Below are 17,500 nucleotides of genomic sequence, written 5' to 3' on the forward strand. Positions count from 1 at the left end.
TCATTCACATTTAACAAAATCTCTCCCGGATTTATAACTCATGGAGAAAAAATCCACCCGTTATGGCGAAATTTCCCAAGATCATCGTTTATAAAATTTATATGGACTTAGATATTGGGTCGCGGGGGGAAAAAAATGCTATATGATTTCACAGGTCGACATTTTGTATGAGAAAATTATGAAGTAAAGTTTCCCAACGTACTAAATCCAAAAAGGTGACCTGGTTCCTTTGATTCGGGGGGGAGGGGGGGCAAAGGATAGAGATAGAGAGAAAGAGAGAGAGAGAGAGAGAGAGAGAGAGAGAGAGAGAGAGAGAGAGAGAGAGAGAGAGGGAGAGAGAGAGGGGGGGGGGGGGAGGAAGGAGGGGAGGTAGGGAAGGAGGGAGGGAGGGAGGGAGGGAGGTAGAGAGAGAGAGAGAGAGAGAGAGAGAGAGAAAGAGAGAGAGAGAGAGAGAGAGAGAGAGAGAGAGAGAGAGAGAGAGAGAGAGAGAGAGAGAAAGGGGAGGAGGGAGGAAGGGAGAGAGGGAGGGAGGGAGAGAGAGAGAGAGAGAAAAGGGGAGGGAGGGAGGGAGAAGGGGAGGGAGGGAGGGAGAGAGAGAATAAAGACAGAAATAGATAAATAAAGAGAAAGAAAAAAGGGAGAAAGCGATGAATAGACAGAGAGAGAAATAGAAACAGAGATAAAGACAGGGAGAGAGAGAGATGGAAAACTAACAGAGTAAGAATTAATTAGATTATTTATTGTATTCGTTATTCCTCAATGTCAGTTATTACGCAACACAGTAAATAAATACATCGTTGATTCTTCACCGTTGAAGTTAAGAGAAAATTGCAGTCATCGTTTTGATAAAATCTCTTGATATTTACGCTTGATTTATCTCATTTATCTCACGGTGTTGCAAACACACACGCGCACACGCACGGACACACACACACACACACACACACACACACACACACACGCGGTCACTTCCCCCCCACACATACACCTTCCCCTCCCCCTCTTCCCCCTCTTACACTCCGCCTCCCCCCTTCCTCTATCCTTCCCCCCTCCCCCCTCCCCCCTTACACTCCGCACCCCCTCTTCCTCGCCCCCCCCCTTCCTCTATACTTCCCCCACACACCCCTCCCCCTCCCCCTCCCCCCTTACACTCCGCACCCCCTCTTCCTCGCCCCCCCCCCCTTCCTCTATCCTTATATTTCTATTCTTCTTGGTGTGTTATGTATCTGATAACTTATTAAGTATGTATATATCCTTATGTTGTTATTTTATACTCTATTGTAAAACAGAAACTTAATTGTTTTACCAAGGGCTTTCCTAAAGAAGGGGTCAGCCGTATTGTATAATGTATAATACCATTTTTGTATTTATCTAATAATTGACTAAATTAATTACTTGATTCTGATGCTGATTCCCTTCCTCCCCCTCCCCCTCCCCCTCGCCCCCCCAACACACGCGATTGAGAAACGCAATTCGCGAATGAATGACATGGAGTCATTTACCCCTTATAAACATATCCTTTCCTATCCCCTCCCCCCTTTACACCCCCTTCTCTCCCCCTCCTCTCCCTTCCTTCTTCTCACCTCTCCCACCTTCTCCTCCCCCTCTCTTCTTCTCCCCCCTCCCCCATTTACAACCCCCTCCTCTCCCTCCCTTCTATTTCCCCCTCCCCCTTCCTACCTCCCCAACCCCCCCTCCTCTCCCTCCCATCTTCCTCTCCCTTCCCCCTTCTCCTCCCTCCCCTCTCCTCTCCCTCCCTTCTTCTCCCACCTCCCATCTTCCTCTCCCCCCCACCCCCTTCCCACCTGCCCAACCCCCTAACACACGTATTTAAGAACCGCAATATCCGAATGCATGACGAGGCGTCCACTCAGCTGACCTCAGGGTAGACCTATATAAAGCGTGATACAGAAAACGGAAATGATTCACAAGTCGAACGCGAACTATAAATCTCCAGTGATATGATTCATCAGCGGACGAGAGTAACTTCAAAGTGAAAGCTGTTTGTGAGAAGATGTGATTTAAGGAATGGATTATCATTATCATTATTATGATTACTATTATTATTATTATTATTATTATTACTATTATTATCATTATTATTATTATTATCATCATTATTATATTTCTTAATGAATGAATGCGTATATATATCTAATGTGTGGTAAGAAAATCACAGAAGAAGGAGAAGGAGAAAGGGAGAGAGAGAGAGAGAGAGAGAGAGAGAGAGAGAGAGAGAGAGAGAGAGAGATAGAACGAGAGAGAGAGAGAGAGAGAGAGAGAGAGAGAGAGAGAGAGAGAGAGAGAGAGAGAGAGAGAGAGAGAGAGAGAGAGAGAGAGAGAGAGAGAGAGAGAGAGAGAGAGAGAGAGAGAGAGAGAGAGAGAGAGAGAGAGAGAGAGAGAGAGATAGAACGAGAGAGAGAGAGAGAGAGAGAGAGAGAGAGAGAGAGAGAGAGAGAGAGAGAGAGAGAGAGAGAAGAAGAAGAAGAAATGAATGTCTCATTTTCTTTTTTTTAATGAACAAATGCCAAACGGAATGTAGGAACGCGACGAACGATACTAGAACTTCAAAACATGATTAACAACAGATGCTACAACTCAAGAACAGGTAGAAGAACACGGAATCTGATGGAAATGTGTGAAGAACAGATATGAGAACACAGAAAATACATATGTTACATAGTACATAACATGCAGAGGAGCAGGTACCTAAACTGAACGAAATACGGAGAGAGAGAGAGAGAAAGAGAGAGACAGAGAGAGAGAAAGAAAGAGACAGAGACAGAGAGACAGAGAAAGAGACAGACTTAACAAACAAACAGAGACAAACAAACAAACACAATTTTTAGATTTTACATTCTAGAACCAAAAACAAAACATTAACGAAATGCGCAACCACCCAACCTAAAAGTAACTACGAGGAGGCGACACGAGAGCACACAACAAAACCCACGAGCGAAATTCGTCCGAAACGAGCGATCGCACGAGAGAGAAATCGCACGAAATGCCAAGGAAAATGGAACGGCTCAATTCGAAAAGGGAAAATTGATAAGAATACGTCAAGGTAAGTAATGAAAGTGACCTGAAAACGGACGATAAAAAAACGGAATTGGAGAGTGATGGAGGAGGAGGAGGAGGACGACGACGAAGAGGAGGCGGAGGAGGAGGAGGAAGAGGTGGAGAGGGAGGAGGTGGAGGAGTGGGAGGAGGAGGAGGAGGAGGAGGTAGAGGAGGAGGAGGCGGAGGAGGAAGAGGTGGAGGAGGAGGAGGAGGAAGAAGAGGAGGAGGAGGAGGAAGAGGTGGAGAGGGAGGAGGTGGAGGAGTGGGAGGAGGAGGAGGAGGAGGAGGTAAAGGAGGAGGAGGCGGAGGAGGAAGAGGTGGAGGTGGAGGAGGAGGAGGAAGACGTGGAGAGGGAGGAGGTGGAGGAGTGGGAGGAGGAAGAGGAAGAGGAGGAGGAGGAGGAGGAGGAGGAGGAGTAGGAAGAGGAGGCGGAGGAGGAAGAGGTGGAGAGGGAGGAGGTGGAGGAGTGGGAGGAGGAGGAGGAGGAGGTAGAGGAGGAGGAGGCGGAGGAGGAAGAGGTGGAGGTGGAGGAGGAGGAAGAGGAGGAAGACGTGGAGAGGGAGGAGGTGGAGGAGTGGGAGGAGGAGGAGGAGGAGGAGGAGGAGGAGGAGGAGGAGGAGGAGGAGGAGGAGGAGAAAGAGGAGGAGGTAGAAGAGGGAAAAGAGGAGGAAAATCAAGAGGGGACATAAAAGATGAAGAAGAAAAAAGAAAAAGAAGATATAGGAGAAGAAGAAGAAGAAGAAAAAGAAGAGGAAGAAGGAGGAGGTGGAGGAAGGGGGAGGGAGAGAAGATATCGTGTGGAACGAAGGATGAGAAATGAAAACAATAGAATAGTGAGGAATGACAGGATTAAATATTGATGAAAATGATAATGTAGAAGTTGAAATATTCAAGAGAAAAGAATATTGGAATTGTTTAGGATGAAGAGAGAGAGAGAGAGAGAGAGAGAGAGAGAGAGAGAGAGAGAGAGAGAGAGAGAGAGAGAGAGAGAGAGAGAGAGAGAGAGAGAGAGAGAGAGAGAGAGAAAGAGAGAGAGAGAGAGAGAAAGAAAGAGGTGGAGGTAAAAGGGAGAGTCACAAACTATATTATAAAAACGATCACAGCAAGAAGAGTACAATTCGATTTATAATTTTCTTATCATTACGCTTATCTTTATCGTATCTATTATAAGCAGTATTATAGCTATTTGGATATAAGTAAACACAAGGTATCTTAAACATCGCACATTATAACCGCATCTTCTGTAAAACTGAATTTAGAATGCTCGCCGAAAAAAACAAAAAAACTATTCCCCAGGATAATGGTAGTGTGCAAGAGTCAGCCCGATTGTTTAAGTCTGGTTCATCACTAGAAGCAGGAGCACAGGTGAATATCAATTACTAGCTTGAAGTTTTTTGTTTTAGCACTGAAGCCCACCTCTCTCTCTCTCTCTCGCGCGCGCTTTCCTAGTCTCTCTATCTCTCTTTTTCTCTCACTGATACTTACTCTCACTCTCTCTCTACTTCACTCTCTCTTTCTGTGACACTCTAATACACTCTCTTCTTTCCCTTTCTCTCTTCTGTCTGTTTCTCTCTCTACTCTCTCAATCTTTCGGTCTCTCTCTCTCTCTCTTTGACACTCACTGTTCTCTCTATCTCTTTACTCCCTTTCTTCATCTGACACACACTCTCTCTCTCTCACCTGCAAAGACCGAGCACCCAACACAATCTACATTGCGTGATTGGTATTGCTTCTGTATCTCGCGTGAGAAGAAAAACACAGTCTCTGAAACCACACTATATGAAACATGTTATGCAAGTTTTACGTTACTGTGACGCTCTATATACACTGAACTTTCCGTTAAAGGTAGTGAATGATAGTTCGTATTTATGGAATGTATCTTGATTTTAATATGGGTTACAATCAACTCCATAAAGTTATCTAGATCAAAGACTCTTACTGCCAATGTTACGTGTCTGCTCACAATCATCATATAATTTATCTGTACTAAATCTCTAATTTCAAAACGATTTCAAAAGTCTGGCCATATAAGCAAGACCAAAATCGACACGCTAATAATACAAAACAAACCCTTTTAAAAGACAAATCTTCCAACGTAAATAAAACAGATATACATTCGTGTTCGCGCGTGACGTCAAGTGGATCACCTTCCCCCATTGGGTGAGAGGCGATGACGTAACGAACCGGTAGCGACGTCACCAAGGTCAACGTACCAGGAAAGTTGGTGTCCTTAACAAGGTAAACAGGCGAGGGTTTATGACGGTCGGAACATCAGTCCTGGTAATTTGAAGTACAGGATAATTGAGAGTATTGATGGAAAGCAATTAGAGAGAGATGGAGAGAGGGAGGGAGGGGGAGGGGGAGGGGGAGGGAGGGAGGGAGGGAGGGAGAGAGAGAGAGAGAGAGAGAGAGAGGGAGGGAGGGAGGGAGAGAGAGAGAGGGAGGGAGGGAGGGAGGGAGAGAGAGAAAGGGAGAGAGAGAGAGAGAGAGAGAGGGAGAGGGAGAGGGAGAGAGAGAGAGAGAAAGAGGGAGAGAAAGAGAGGGAGAGAGAGAGAGAAACAAAGACGAGGAAAATAGAGTATCGATGCCAAAATAACCTTCCACTTTACACTTCGACCAAGACCTGCCTCACTGACTTTGAAATTTAACGCGATGAGTTTTGTGAAACCTCTTCCCTTCTTGAACCCCCTCCCCCCCCATTCAGTCATTCTTCATTCTCTCTTTTTTTTCCTTTTTTTTTATCGATGGAAGATGATATCAAAAGCTTCTTGGCGAGAGAGCACAGGAGCGTGACGAGGTCGTAGATTTCTTTATAATGTGTTGCTCGTTCACCTGCTGCGTGTTCCGAATGAACCTGGGGCGTTTTTTTTTTTTTTTTTTTTTTTTTTGTAAGTGTATCGTATAATTCGTTAATGTCTCGTTTTTTTATTATCTATTTTTTGTAAGTCTATCGTATAATTCGTTATTGTCTCGTTCTCTTTTTTATTATTTATTTTTTATAAGTGTACCGTATAATTCGTTATTGTCTCGTTTTCTTCCTTTTAAAAAAAATTAACCTCTTTTCCGATTTTCTTGTTTTGTCTTTCCTTCTTTCGCTATTGCTCTCTCTCTTTCTCTCTTGGTCTTCTTTCCTTAGCTTTTTCTTTATTCCCCCCTTTCGTTCATACTATTTATATTTTTATCTTTCTATTGGTGTTCAGATTCCCCTTCGAATATCCTTCAACGAAAAACGAAAGGAAGAAGCAAAAGGGAGAAAACAAAAACAAAAACAAAACTAAAAAAAAAAAAAAACGAAGGAAAATCGCTAGGCCAACCCAAAGACCCGGATGTGGGAAAGCGTTACCCCCCCTCCCCTCCCCCCTCAGGCTTTCCTAAGTATGGGGGGGGTGAAGGAAGGAAGGGAGGAGGAAAGGAGGAAGGGGGAGGGGGAAGGGAGGAGGGGGAGGAGGGGGAGGAGGAAAGGAGGGGATGGAGGAAAGGAGGAAGGGAGGAAGGGAGGAGGGGGAGGAGGAAGGGGGGGAGGGGGAAGGGGGTATGGCCGTTCACTTAAGAAAAATAAAAGTTTTCCTCCTACGATGGCAACAGTCACACTGGTTACCAATCCTGATTTATTTAACATTTCGTCAGGTTGAAAATACGATGTTTAAGAAGCTCAACGAAAGGGGTTTCTTTTAAATCGAATTAAAAAATACAAACACGTCTCTCTTGATTCATTTACAACCAAAACACACACGCGCTCGAAAAAGGGGTGTCAGATTTTAGTGTCAATATTCCTTTTGTATCATAATCACACGTGTGTCATTAGCGAGGAGAATAAACAGTCTCACAATGATTCGGGCAGTTCAGTCATTAAACTCGGTAGCCAATTAATTTGCATACGAAATTCCGCGTTAACTGATGGTGATAACCACACATGCCAATAAGAGCTGATAGTGAACAAAATTGGAGGGGGAGGGGGGAGGGGGGCGAGGAGGAGGAGGAGGAGAAAGAGAAGGAGGGGGAAGGGGAGGGGGAGAAGAAGAAGAAAGAAAGAGAAGGGGGAGGAGGAGAAAGAAAGAGACGGAGGAGGATTAGGAGAAGAAAGAGAAGGATGAGAAGGAGGAGGAAGAGGAAGAAGAGTAGGAGGAGGAGGAGGAGAAAGGAAATAGAGAAAGAGAAGGAGGTGGAAAAAGAGAAAGAGAAAGAGAAGGAGGAGCAGGAGAAGAACATCGTAGAATGAGCTGACGATTGCTACTCCACTGACATCCAACAGGCGAAAAAACTAACTCAATCCCAAGACACCTCGCTACCGATAACGCCCCGGAGCCTTGTGATTGGCCCGTGCTTTATCGCCCTTTTTGAATCTGCACCAATCACGACTGCAAGAATTCGCTCCCGAGTTGACAGCTGATTAACGAACTTTAACGGATTTCTTGATCGAACTTTTTTCTTCCATACGTGTCGCTCTTCAGTTCCATGGGAAGAGACAGCACGGCTGATGGATTTAGTGTTCATTAAATGACGCAGCATTTTTTCCTTCTTCAGTTTTGCTTGTTTTGTGGTCAGTAAAGACCGTTCGAACTATGTCGAGTCGAGGTAAGGAAAGTACATCGTGAATCTGATACTTTTAGATGGGGGGGGGGGGGGTTATGTGTGCTCGTGAGCGCGTATGTGTATACATAGATATGTAAGCTCATATTTGTTTGTGTATATACATACACGAATATATAAATTAATATATATATATATAAATTAATACATATATACATGTACATATATACATATTTATTTATATTTATATACACATATCATATTTACACATTCAGATTTCAGAGAGAGAGAGAGAGAGAGAGAGAGAGAGAGAGAGAGAGAGAGAGAGAGAGAGAGAGAGAGAGAGAGAGAGAGAGAGAGAGAGAGAGAGAGGCGGCCCCCCTGAACTGGATTTAATATTTGCGACCTCCGTGTCACTTTCAGCAATAATATTTTGAAGCCGTGTTAGCAGCAGCTGCAGAAACGTTAAGTAGGTTGAACTTACAGATTGACAAGCAAGAGCAGTGGCTGTTGGCGCTGTTTTTGCCTCCTCGTCCCTGGCCTACAGTCCGGCATACGAACGAAAGAGAATATTTTGCATAACTGGTATTTAGCTGCAGTGTTTACGGGAACATTATTGGAACGCGGAGACACGGGGCCTACGGAGTGACAAACTGTAATCAAAGTCTCTTAAAAAAAAGAGAGAAAACAAAACAAAAAAAAAAAAATCTACAAATTGACAAACTGCAATTAAATGTCTTAAAAAAAAGAGAGAAAAAAAAATTCTTACCCGCGTAAATCACCCCTGGTTCACTTCGCCACAATAACTTACGATAAAACAACATTACTTGGGAAAACGAGGAAAAAAAAAAAAAACGTCACACAGCCTCGAGGAACGAAAAAATACAGAAAAAAAAATCGACAACGCAAGCGGGCTATATGGGTTTGTATGTTAATGACCTTGGTTCGTTTGCGCAATGTTCATTTTTTAGCCTCTCACGCAGACCGTGGGTGCTGGCGAGGCGGGGTACTCTCTCGTTGTTTTTGCTCTCGCTCTGTTTTTGTGGCCGGAGCTGTGAAGGCTGGCTTGTTTCTTGTGTTATATAGCGCCAGGGGTTATAGGGCAGCTGGAAATTAAGGAGGATTGAGCGCCCGAAATATCATTTGTGAGCTGCGGTTTTTCTCTGAGGACTTGGATGGTTGCTGTAGTTAGGGTCGTTAGCTCTCTCTCTCTCTCTCTCTCTCTCTCTCTCTCTCTCTCTCTCTCTCTCTCTCTCTCTCTCTCTCTCTCTCTCTTCTTTCTTTCTTCCACCTCTCTCATTCTTTCTCTTTCCCTCTTCCTTCTACCTGAGCCTATATCCTTTCCGAACGCCAAAGACAATAAAACAAACGAGAATAATAAACGAAAATGACGTAGTGAAGCCATCGAGTCGAGCATATAGGTCATCCCAGGCAACAAGGCGAGTGAGTTTGATAGACAGAGAGATAGATAGACACGGAGAGAGCGAGACATAGATATAGATAGACAGAGAGAGAGAGAGAGAGAGAGAGAGAGAGAGACAGAGACAGAGACAGAGAGAGAGAGAGAGAGAGAGAGAGAGAGAGAGAGAGAGAGAGAGATAGAGATAGAGATAGAGATAGAGATAGAGATAGAGATAGAGATAGAGATAGAGAGATAGAGACAGACAGACAGACGCAGAAACAGAGAGAGAGAGAGAGAGAGAGAGAGAGAGAGAGAGAGAGAGAGAGAGAGAGAGAGAGAGAGAGAGAGAGAGAGAGACAGAGACAGAGACCGACAGAGAGTGAGTAGTTGTGTTGTTCCCGGCAACTCGCAGTTCGCCACGCCCTTATGTGTTTCCGTTGGCGACTATCAACGTCTTTTTCAAGGAGCGACAAGGCACGACTTGAGACCCTTATACGAGTGTGTATTGCAGTAAGAAGAAAGTATTATAATGTCGTATTGCTTTTGCATGAGGCAACTGGGTTATTTGTTGCTTGGGGCCTGGGGAGAGAGGAGAGGGGGAAGGGTGGGGGGGTTAGAGCGAAATGCCTCTAGAAACGAATATATATAAAAAAAGGCTTGAAAAAAAGAGTTGAAATATTTTCAAATGAAGAATTATGAGAGATAAGAGGAAATAAAAAGGTGTAACGAAGCGGGAATAGAGAGAACTGGAACATACCCTGATAAAGAAAGGACTTAGGAAGTACGCAAGCAAAAGAGTCTGTACAAACGAGAAGGTACTTAACGCTAAATGACCTCTGGATACGCCCTTGTGCCGAGCGTGTCCGAATACGATTGTTAAACTCTCGAAAAGAGTAATCTGCCGACCACACAAAAGGGACCGAACAGATGAAGAGAGCGGTGCGTGTGTGTGTTTGTGTGTGTGTGTGTGTTTGTGTGTGTGTGTGTGTGTGTGTGTGTGTGTGTGTGTGTGTGTGTGTGTGTGTGTGTTTTAGTACGTTTGTTCATGTGTGTCCACGCATTTATTTCTGTATATAATTGCATTTAATAGACCTAGATCACAACTCCACCTAACCCCCTGTCCCCTCACCCTCACCCCCCCCCCCACACACACACAAGTCAAGAACCATAACTAAAGTGACCCTCTTTCCCCCTCCTCCCATCTCCCCTCTCCCCCACCTCTCTTCTCTCCCCCAACCTCTTCCCCTCTCTATCTCTCCCCACCTCTCCTCTCTCCCCCCTACCTTTTCCCCTCTTCCCCTCTCCCTCTCTCCCCTCCCCCCGCCAAAGGCAGAACCAGATACAAGAAACACGAAAGGTTCATAACCCGACCCCAAGACACTCCAGCTCAACACGGCAAGGCGTTTCTCACAGAATAAAAGCAGGTTCGGCAGATAACGCGGTCTCAGGTCTTGTCAGGTCCGCTCTAAGGTCCTGTTTTATCGAGTTTTATCTCTATGCATGGCTGTTCGTTTCTCTCTCCTTCTTTATCTCGTTTTTTTTTTTATATATATTATTTTATTTCGTGTTTTTATGGTTTCGACAGTGTTGGGTTGTTACAGTTATTGGTTTCATTGTTACAGTAATATTAGATTGTAATGTTTATTGTTGTCATCATCATTATGTTTTAATGTTTACTGTTGTTACCATCACGATATTTTAATGATTATTACTGTTGTTACCATCACTATATTTTAATGTTTATTACTATGTTATTATGTTTACTGTTGTTACCATCACCAGTATTATTGATATTACTTATGATCTTTCTCATTATTATTGTTATCACTGCCTTTATCGTATCTTTGTTATTAATATTACAATTACCATTACAACATACCTAACCATACTCATTATTTATAGATTGTCAACATTAGAATCATTTCGATGTTTTACATTGTTGCATAAATTCCTCGTGATGTCATTAGCAATTCTAATCTCGTTTTCATCACTGAGTCTACTGTCATTTTAATATTGATTACACATTTACCATTAATCACTGGAAAATGATTGACAGGTATTTATAATTTTTTATTATATTCTCACAAATGTTGACATCGCAGAACCACGATTTATAATGCTATTATCATTTTTATTATCATTGTCACTGTTTTCATCACTGATTCCGTGCTAAGACTGTTAGTAGTAAGAGTAGTAGTGTTAATAATAGTAGCTGTATTGCCATTAATATGATCGTGCCTATTGTTATTATTATTATCAATGATAGCCTATACCATGGCATTACTATCATCACTATAATTATTGATAGCACTGTTGTTACTGTTCTTATCGTTACAGTAATAGTTACAGCTGTTACTGTTGTTGATACTACAATCTTTCCATCATCAATACTAGCCGTAGTGACAATAGCATAATTGATAATATCCATAGTAGATTTAGCAACTAAAGAACGCACCGTTATAAATATTAACTTTTGTTTGTACCATCACATTTATTTTTATCATTATGTTTGTAATTACTGTTGCCATCATTATTAAAATTGGTTCAATAGAATACCCCTTTTCTTGTCGCATTATTATCATTATCAGTAATAATAACATTATAATTATCATCATCAATATGATTTAATTCAGTCCTATTCTTGTCATACCCTAATAATCATGTTATATCGTTATAGTTATTATCATCAATATTCCTCACCCCCCCCCCCCCATTCTTGCCATATCGTCATTATAATTATCATTATCTATAGTACTTCACTCAAACTGCTCCAGGTCTTATCATAGCGTTACATTCATTATTAATTATAATTACCATCATCACTATCAATATTACTCTACTCGAACAGCCCCATTCTTATCATATATTTATAATTCTCATCATCATAACGTTCTAACTATCACAATCACCAGTATTACTTTACCTAAACAGCCCCATTCTTGCCACAACATTATAATCATCGTCATCATCATAGTATTATAACAATCATAATCACTAATCAATCAATGAAACAGCCCCATCATTTCCATATCACTATAATTATCATCATCAGCAATATACCTTCACTCAACCAGCCTAATTATTGCCATACCGTTATCATAATCATCATCACCATCAAAATTACTTGACTGAAACGAGCTCACTCTTGCCTTATCGCCATAACCCCCGTGTTCAGTAGCCTTTAACCTGTTCAGCCAGAAACGGGTTGAACGCTTTTCCTCGGGAGATGCTGGACCGTTGACCGTGTTATGCCGTAACACATAACCCAAGGGACGTGGACGCGGAGTAAATAATTAACGCAATTAAGCCTAGTTTAGCATGGACGCTGTGTGTGATTTTCGACCGTCGAGACTCGGCTGGCCGTCCGCGTAAAATTGGGGGCAAATTAAAGTGAAAGTTTTTTTTTTTTGTTTCTCTTGTTTATTGCAGTTGTTTGTTTGTTTGTTTGTTTGTTTCACGATTTATATTATTTTTCTCTTGATGTCTTTCTGTATGGCTTAAGTTACAAAATTACTTTGAAATAGGAATATACAGCTTGTATGTATATAATCTTATATGGTTATGATAAATACACACGCATGTATACATATAGGCATACATACATATACATTTATACACATATACGTTTGCATACATATAATTTGTATATATGTAGGCATTTATTTCGAAGTTTTTGATAAATAGTGAACAATAAAACTTAGGAAAAGACGCAGCTAAACCAATTTCAGAAACATAACCATAAAAATAAGAATTTCCACGGTATATTTTCGAAGTTTTTTTTTTTTCGTTTTCTAAGTCAAGTTAAAACCGTTGGACTTGCACCTGTCTTGCCCGCAGCTTGCTTCCAGTCTTGACCGCAAGTTCCTCTATTCGCTCTCTTGCCCAATTCTCCTTCCGGTCATTATTCCTCCTTTATCTTTTTATGCTTTCACTCTTTTTTATTACATTTTTTCGTTTCTTTTTTTTTTTTTCGTTCACTTTTTTTTTTCGTTCACCTTTTTTTTTTTCGTTCACCTTTTTTTTTCGTTCACTTTTTCTTTTTTTTTTTTCGTTCACTTTTTCTTTTTATTCTTTTTCTTTTTTTCTTTCCCTCCTCCTTCTCCTCCTCTTCTAGTTTCCGATGTCCATTCTTTTCCTCATTTTCTTCACTTTAATCGCATATTACTCTAGTTCTCCCCACAAGGAGTATATATATATATATGTTGTATATAGATACATGTGTATGTATATATATACATATATGAATATATATGTATGTAAATACATAAATATATTTTATATATCTATATCTATATCTATCTATACACACACACGCATATATATATATACATATATATATGTATATATGCATGTATATATATATACATACATACATATATACATATACACATACATACATACATATACACGCACACATATATTTACATACTACGCATGTTACATGTTACATGTCAATGAATATTTGTAAATATATGTATATATATAATTATATATATAAATATATATGTATATATGTATACACATATATACATATGTATACATACATATATATATATATATATTTACAAACATACACACACACACACATACGTGTGTATGTATATATATATACATATACATATACATATACACATATACAAACACACACACACACACACACATATATATATATATGTATATATATATGTGTATATGTATGTATATATATGTGTATATATATGTATATATATGTGTATATAAATGTATATAAATGTATATATATGTATATATATGTATATATATATATATATATATATATATATATATATATATATATAAGTATATGTATGTGTACGTATGTGTGATGTACACAAGCGTGCATATACATATACAGTACATATCTCTTTTTAACTAGGACTTTTTTTTTCCTCCGCTCTCTCTCTCCCAGTGTCCAATCGTGCTACATCTGCCCTCGTGTGCCAGGGTGCCAGCTGGGCGTCCTCGACAAGGCCCTTCGTGGCTCTTCACCAAATTCCAACGGCGAAGGTTGCCTTGCCGGTGCACACGGACGATGGACCCGCGGCCAAGCGTGTGTGCGTGTATGTGTAGGGGTTGGGGTGGGGGGTGCATGTACGTATGTGTGGAAGGGGGTGTAGGGGGGAGTACATGCGGTGGGGGTACGTGTGTGTGTATGTGTGTGTGTGTGTGTGTGTGTGTGTGTGTGTGTGTGTGTGTGTGTGTGTGTGTTTTCATCTTGATTCATGGACTGCATGAATCGGATTTACTTGGAAGGTATGTACGTATAAAAGTTATATAAATAGGTAGACGGAAAGAGAGAGAGAATGTTTGAAAGTGAAAGTGAATGTAAAAATAAAATCAAAGTAAACGAGGTAAAAGAGAGAGATAGATAGATAGATAGATAGAGAGAGAGAGAGAGAGAGAGAGAGAGAGAGAGAGAGAGAGAGAGAGAGAGAGAGAAAGAGAGACGAAAACGAGAGAGCGTAAGAAAGAAAGCGAAAGGGAGAAAAACGAGGGAAAGAACGAAAACAAGAAAACAAGATAGAGAAATCAAAACGCAAAAAACAAACAGACGAACAAACAAACGAGAACGAAACCGAACGAGAAAGAGAAAAAGGGAAATATAGACCAACACCAGAGATTTCAATGCCGCCGGAGATCCAATCCACAGCATCCGCATCCGCATCTTGCTTCTCGGAAAAGCCAAACGCTTCGGCAAAATCCTGCTTCAGAAAATATCATCATCACCTTTGGCTACAGAATACCACATCGCGACCTGTAGTTTGGTACCGGGTTATGTAAAAAGGTAAAAAATGAATTGAAAGAAGAGAAGGGGGAGGGAGGGAGAGGGGGAGAGGGAGAGGGAGAGGGAGAGAGGGAGGGAGAGAGAGAGGAGAGAGAGGGAGAGGAAGAGGGAGAAGGAGCGAGAGATAGGGAGGGAGAGGGGGAGGGAGAGAGAGAGAGAGAGAGAGAGAGAGAGAGAGAGAGAGAGAGAGAGAGAGAGAGAGAGAGAGAGAGAAAGAGAAAGAGAGAAAGAAAGAAAGATAAAGAGAGAGAGAGACTGACACTGAGACTGAGAAAAAGAGAAAGAAATCAGAGAGAAAGAAAGAAAGAGATAAAGACAGAGAAAAAGAAAGAGATAAATAAATCAGGCCAGATTGAGAGAGAGAAGGGGAAAAAATGGATCACATTACAAGACATGTTCGCTACCTGTCATCCGCAAGAGAGAATATTCAATTAGCGAGAATTTTTCCACGAAAAGATCGCCTTTTACCTGCTTAATACAAGGCCTTTTGGTATCTTTTTTATACTCTTTTTTTTTTTTTGGGGGGGGGGGGGGGGCTTATTGCGGGTTTAAAAGACGGTCTTTTTTTGGTTAATTGTTTATATGTCTATATGTTTATTTCTATCTGTATTTTTTTCCGGAATTGAGATTTTTTTTTTTAATAAGTCGTCACTCTTTTTCTTGTTTTATTACGTTTTTTTTCGATTCGTCACGCATTGGGGAGATAGATAGATAAATAGATAGATAGCTAAAGTAAATAGATAGCTAAATAGATGGCTATGTAAAAATAAGTAATAACACCAACACAAAACAATATATATATGTAAAATAATACAAAAAACGCATCCTTAAGAACTTGACAATTCATGACAGCGATCATCTCTTGACACTTGGACGAGTGGCAAGTCAACCTCGCATGCAAACCAAGTCCGAATCCACGACTTGCATTCAACCTCAAGCTGCACGTGTGTAATTGTTGACAGATTGCTTTTTGAAGATGTTTTGGCGAGGGGGAGAAAGATTCGTTGCAGGTGAAAATTGTTATAAGATGCTCTATGGTGTGATTTTTAAAATGTGTGTTGTTTTCTTGCATTAATTAAGAAAGGGAATTTTGTGTGGATACGTGTGTTTTTATGTAAGCATTCGGAAAGAGAGAGATTGATGAAAGAAAATTGGCGAATGGTAGTCAGTTCATAACTTCAGAAAATTCTCACCAAGTATTCCATTTCTTGCTTTTTCTCTCTCTTCTCTATTTTCCTCTTTATTTCTTCTTCTCGTGCCTTAATTACACCTGACAGACGAACAAGGCAATAGATCACAAAACGAGTTATATTTCACGCCATGATAAATGTTGTCTTAGGGCGGAACGAACGAGAATTCACTTTGTTATTCGTCAGACAGGTGGCTCTGACGTGATGTGCATGACAGTTGTGCATGACGGTCGCTTTTTGTTTTTCTTTTTTTACGTTCGTTTTTTTTTTATTTCCTTTCTTTTAGATGGGAATTAATTTCGGAACTTATATATACGGGTGTGGTTGCTTTTAATGATTTAGTGAGGTACCTCTTTTGTGTAATTCTGTTACGGGTGATAATCTTGTTCAAATCATAATGAACACCAATTTTTTAAAACTTACTAACAAACAAAAACGAAACATTATCACATCCACTATATACCCTAACACATCACGCATAACAATTCCACCCATATTTAGAAAAAAAAAAAAAGTTAAAAAAAAAAGTTAAAAAAAAAAAAAAAAAAACTGTCATCATGTCTATCATTCATTAATCTCCTGAACCCTCGACTTCTGCATGACTGACTTGCATGACTGCCTGACCCACTGGTGCCTAAGAACTGCTCGTCAGGATCCTCGAGACGCGGGACCATCTCCTACGTCGGGATTTTCAGAAGAAAAGAAACACAGACGAATTTCCGATTTCCGTTCGAATGATTCATTTAATTCGAATTTCATTTCAATTCGGTTTAATTTCATTTATTTGCAAAGGGAATGGAAAACGTTCAAGATGGATTTTGATTTCGTGAAATGGAAAATAAAAGGTAAGAAATGGATGAATAATGATTATGTGCATATATAATGATAAAGAATAATAAATATAAATATTATGAGAAATTATGACTAGTTAATTAATACTAGAAATTATGATGAATGAATAAATAATAACATGATAAAAACGATAATGATGAATAATCATGAAAATAGATAGCAATAAAGATAAAAATAACAGATAAAGAAATAAATAACTGAACGAAAGATAATCTTATTTCACTTCATGACTTTTTCTCCTCTTTATCTATCTTTTTCTTCTCGTATCTTTCATGTCTGAATGATGGAACGAACTGAAACCTTGAACTCAAAATCCATTGATCAAGCCTCCCTTTTTTTTTTGGCGAGATGGAAAATGAGGAGTGGGCAGAGAGAGAGAGAGAGAGAGAGAGAGAGAGAGAGAGAGAGAGAGAGAGAGAGAGAGAGAGAGAGAGAGAGAGAGAGAGAGAGAGAGAGAGAGAGAGGGAGGATGAAAGAGATAGAATGAAAAAGAGAATGAAAGAGAGAAAGAGAGAAGGAAAGAGAGAGAGAGAGAGAGAGAGAGAGAGAGAGAGAGAGAGAGAGAGAGAGAGAGAGAGAGAGAGAGAGAGAGAGAGAGAGAGACCTTCCTTGGGGTTGGGAATGGGCCATCTTTATACCCCATTTAGATGTTAATGTATGTAA

The 17,500-nt window shown here is 40.6% G+C and overlaps 1 protein-coding gene across 21 annotated transcripts in view; it reads right to left on the bottom strand.

The window, feature by feature from the left end:
* LOC125027065 (uncharacterized PE-PGRS family protein PE_PGRS54-like) overlaps positions 1-17,500 on the bottom strand; it is a 200,432-nt gene that overhangs the window by 182,048 nt on the left and 884 nt on the right. The gene's annotated exons all lie outside the window — the stretch shown is intronic.

The sequence above is a fragment of the Penaeus chinensis genome, chromosome 7 (assembly GCF_019202785.1).
Source record: "Penaeus chinensis breed Huanghai No. 1 chromosome 7, ASM1920278v2, whole genome shotgun sequence".
Taxonomy (NCBI): Eukaryota; Metazoa; Arthropoda; class Malacostraca; order Decapoda; family Penaeidae; genus Penaeus; species Penaeus chinensis.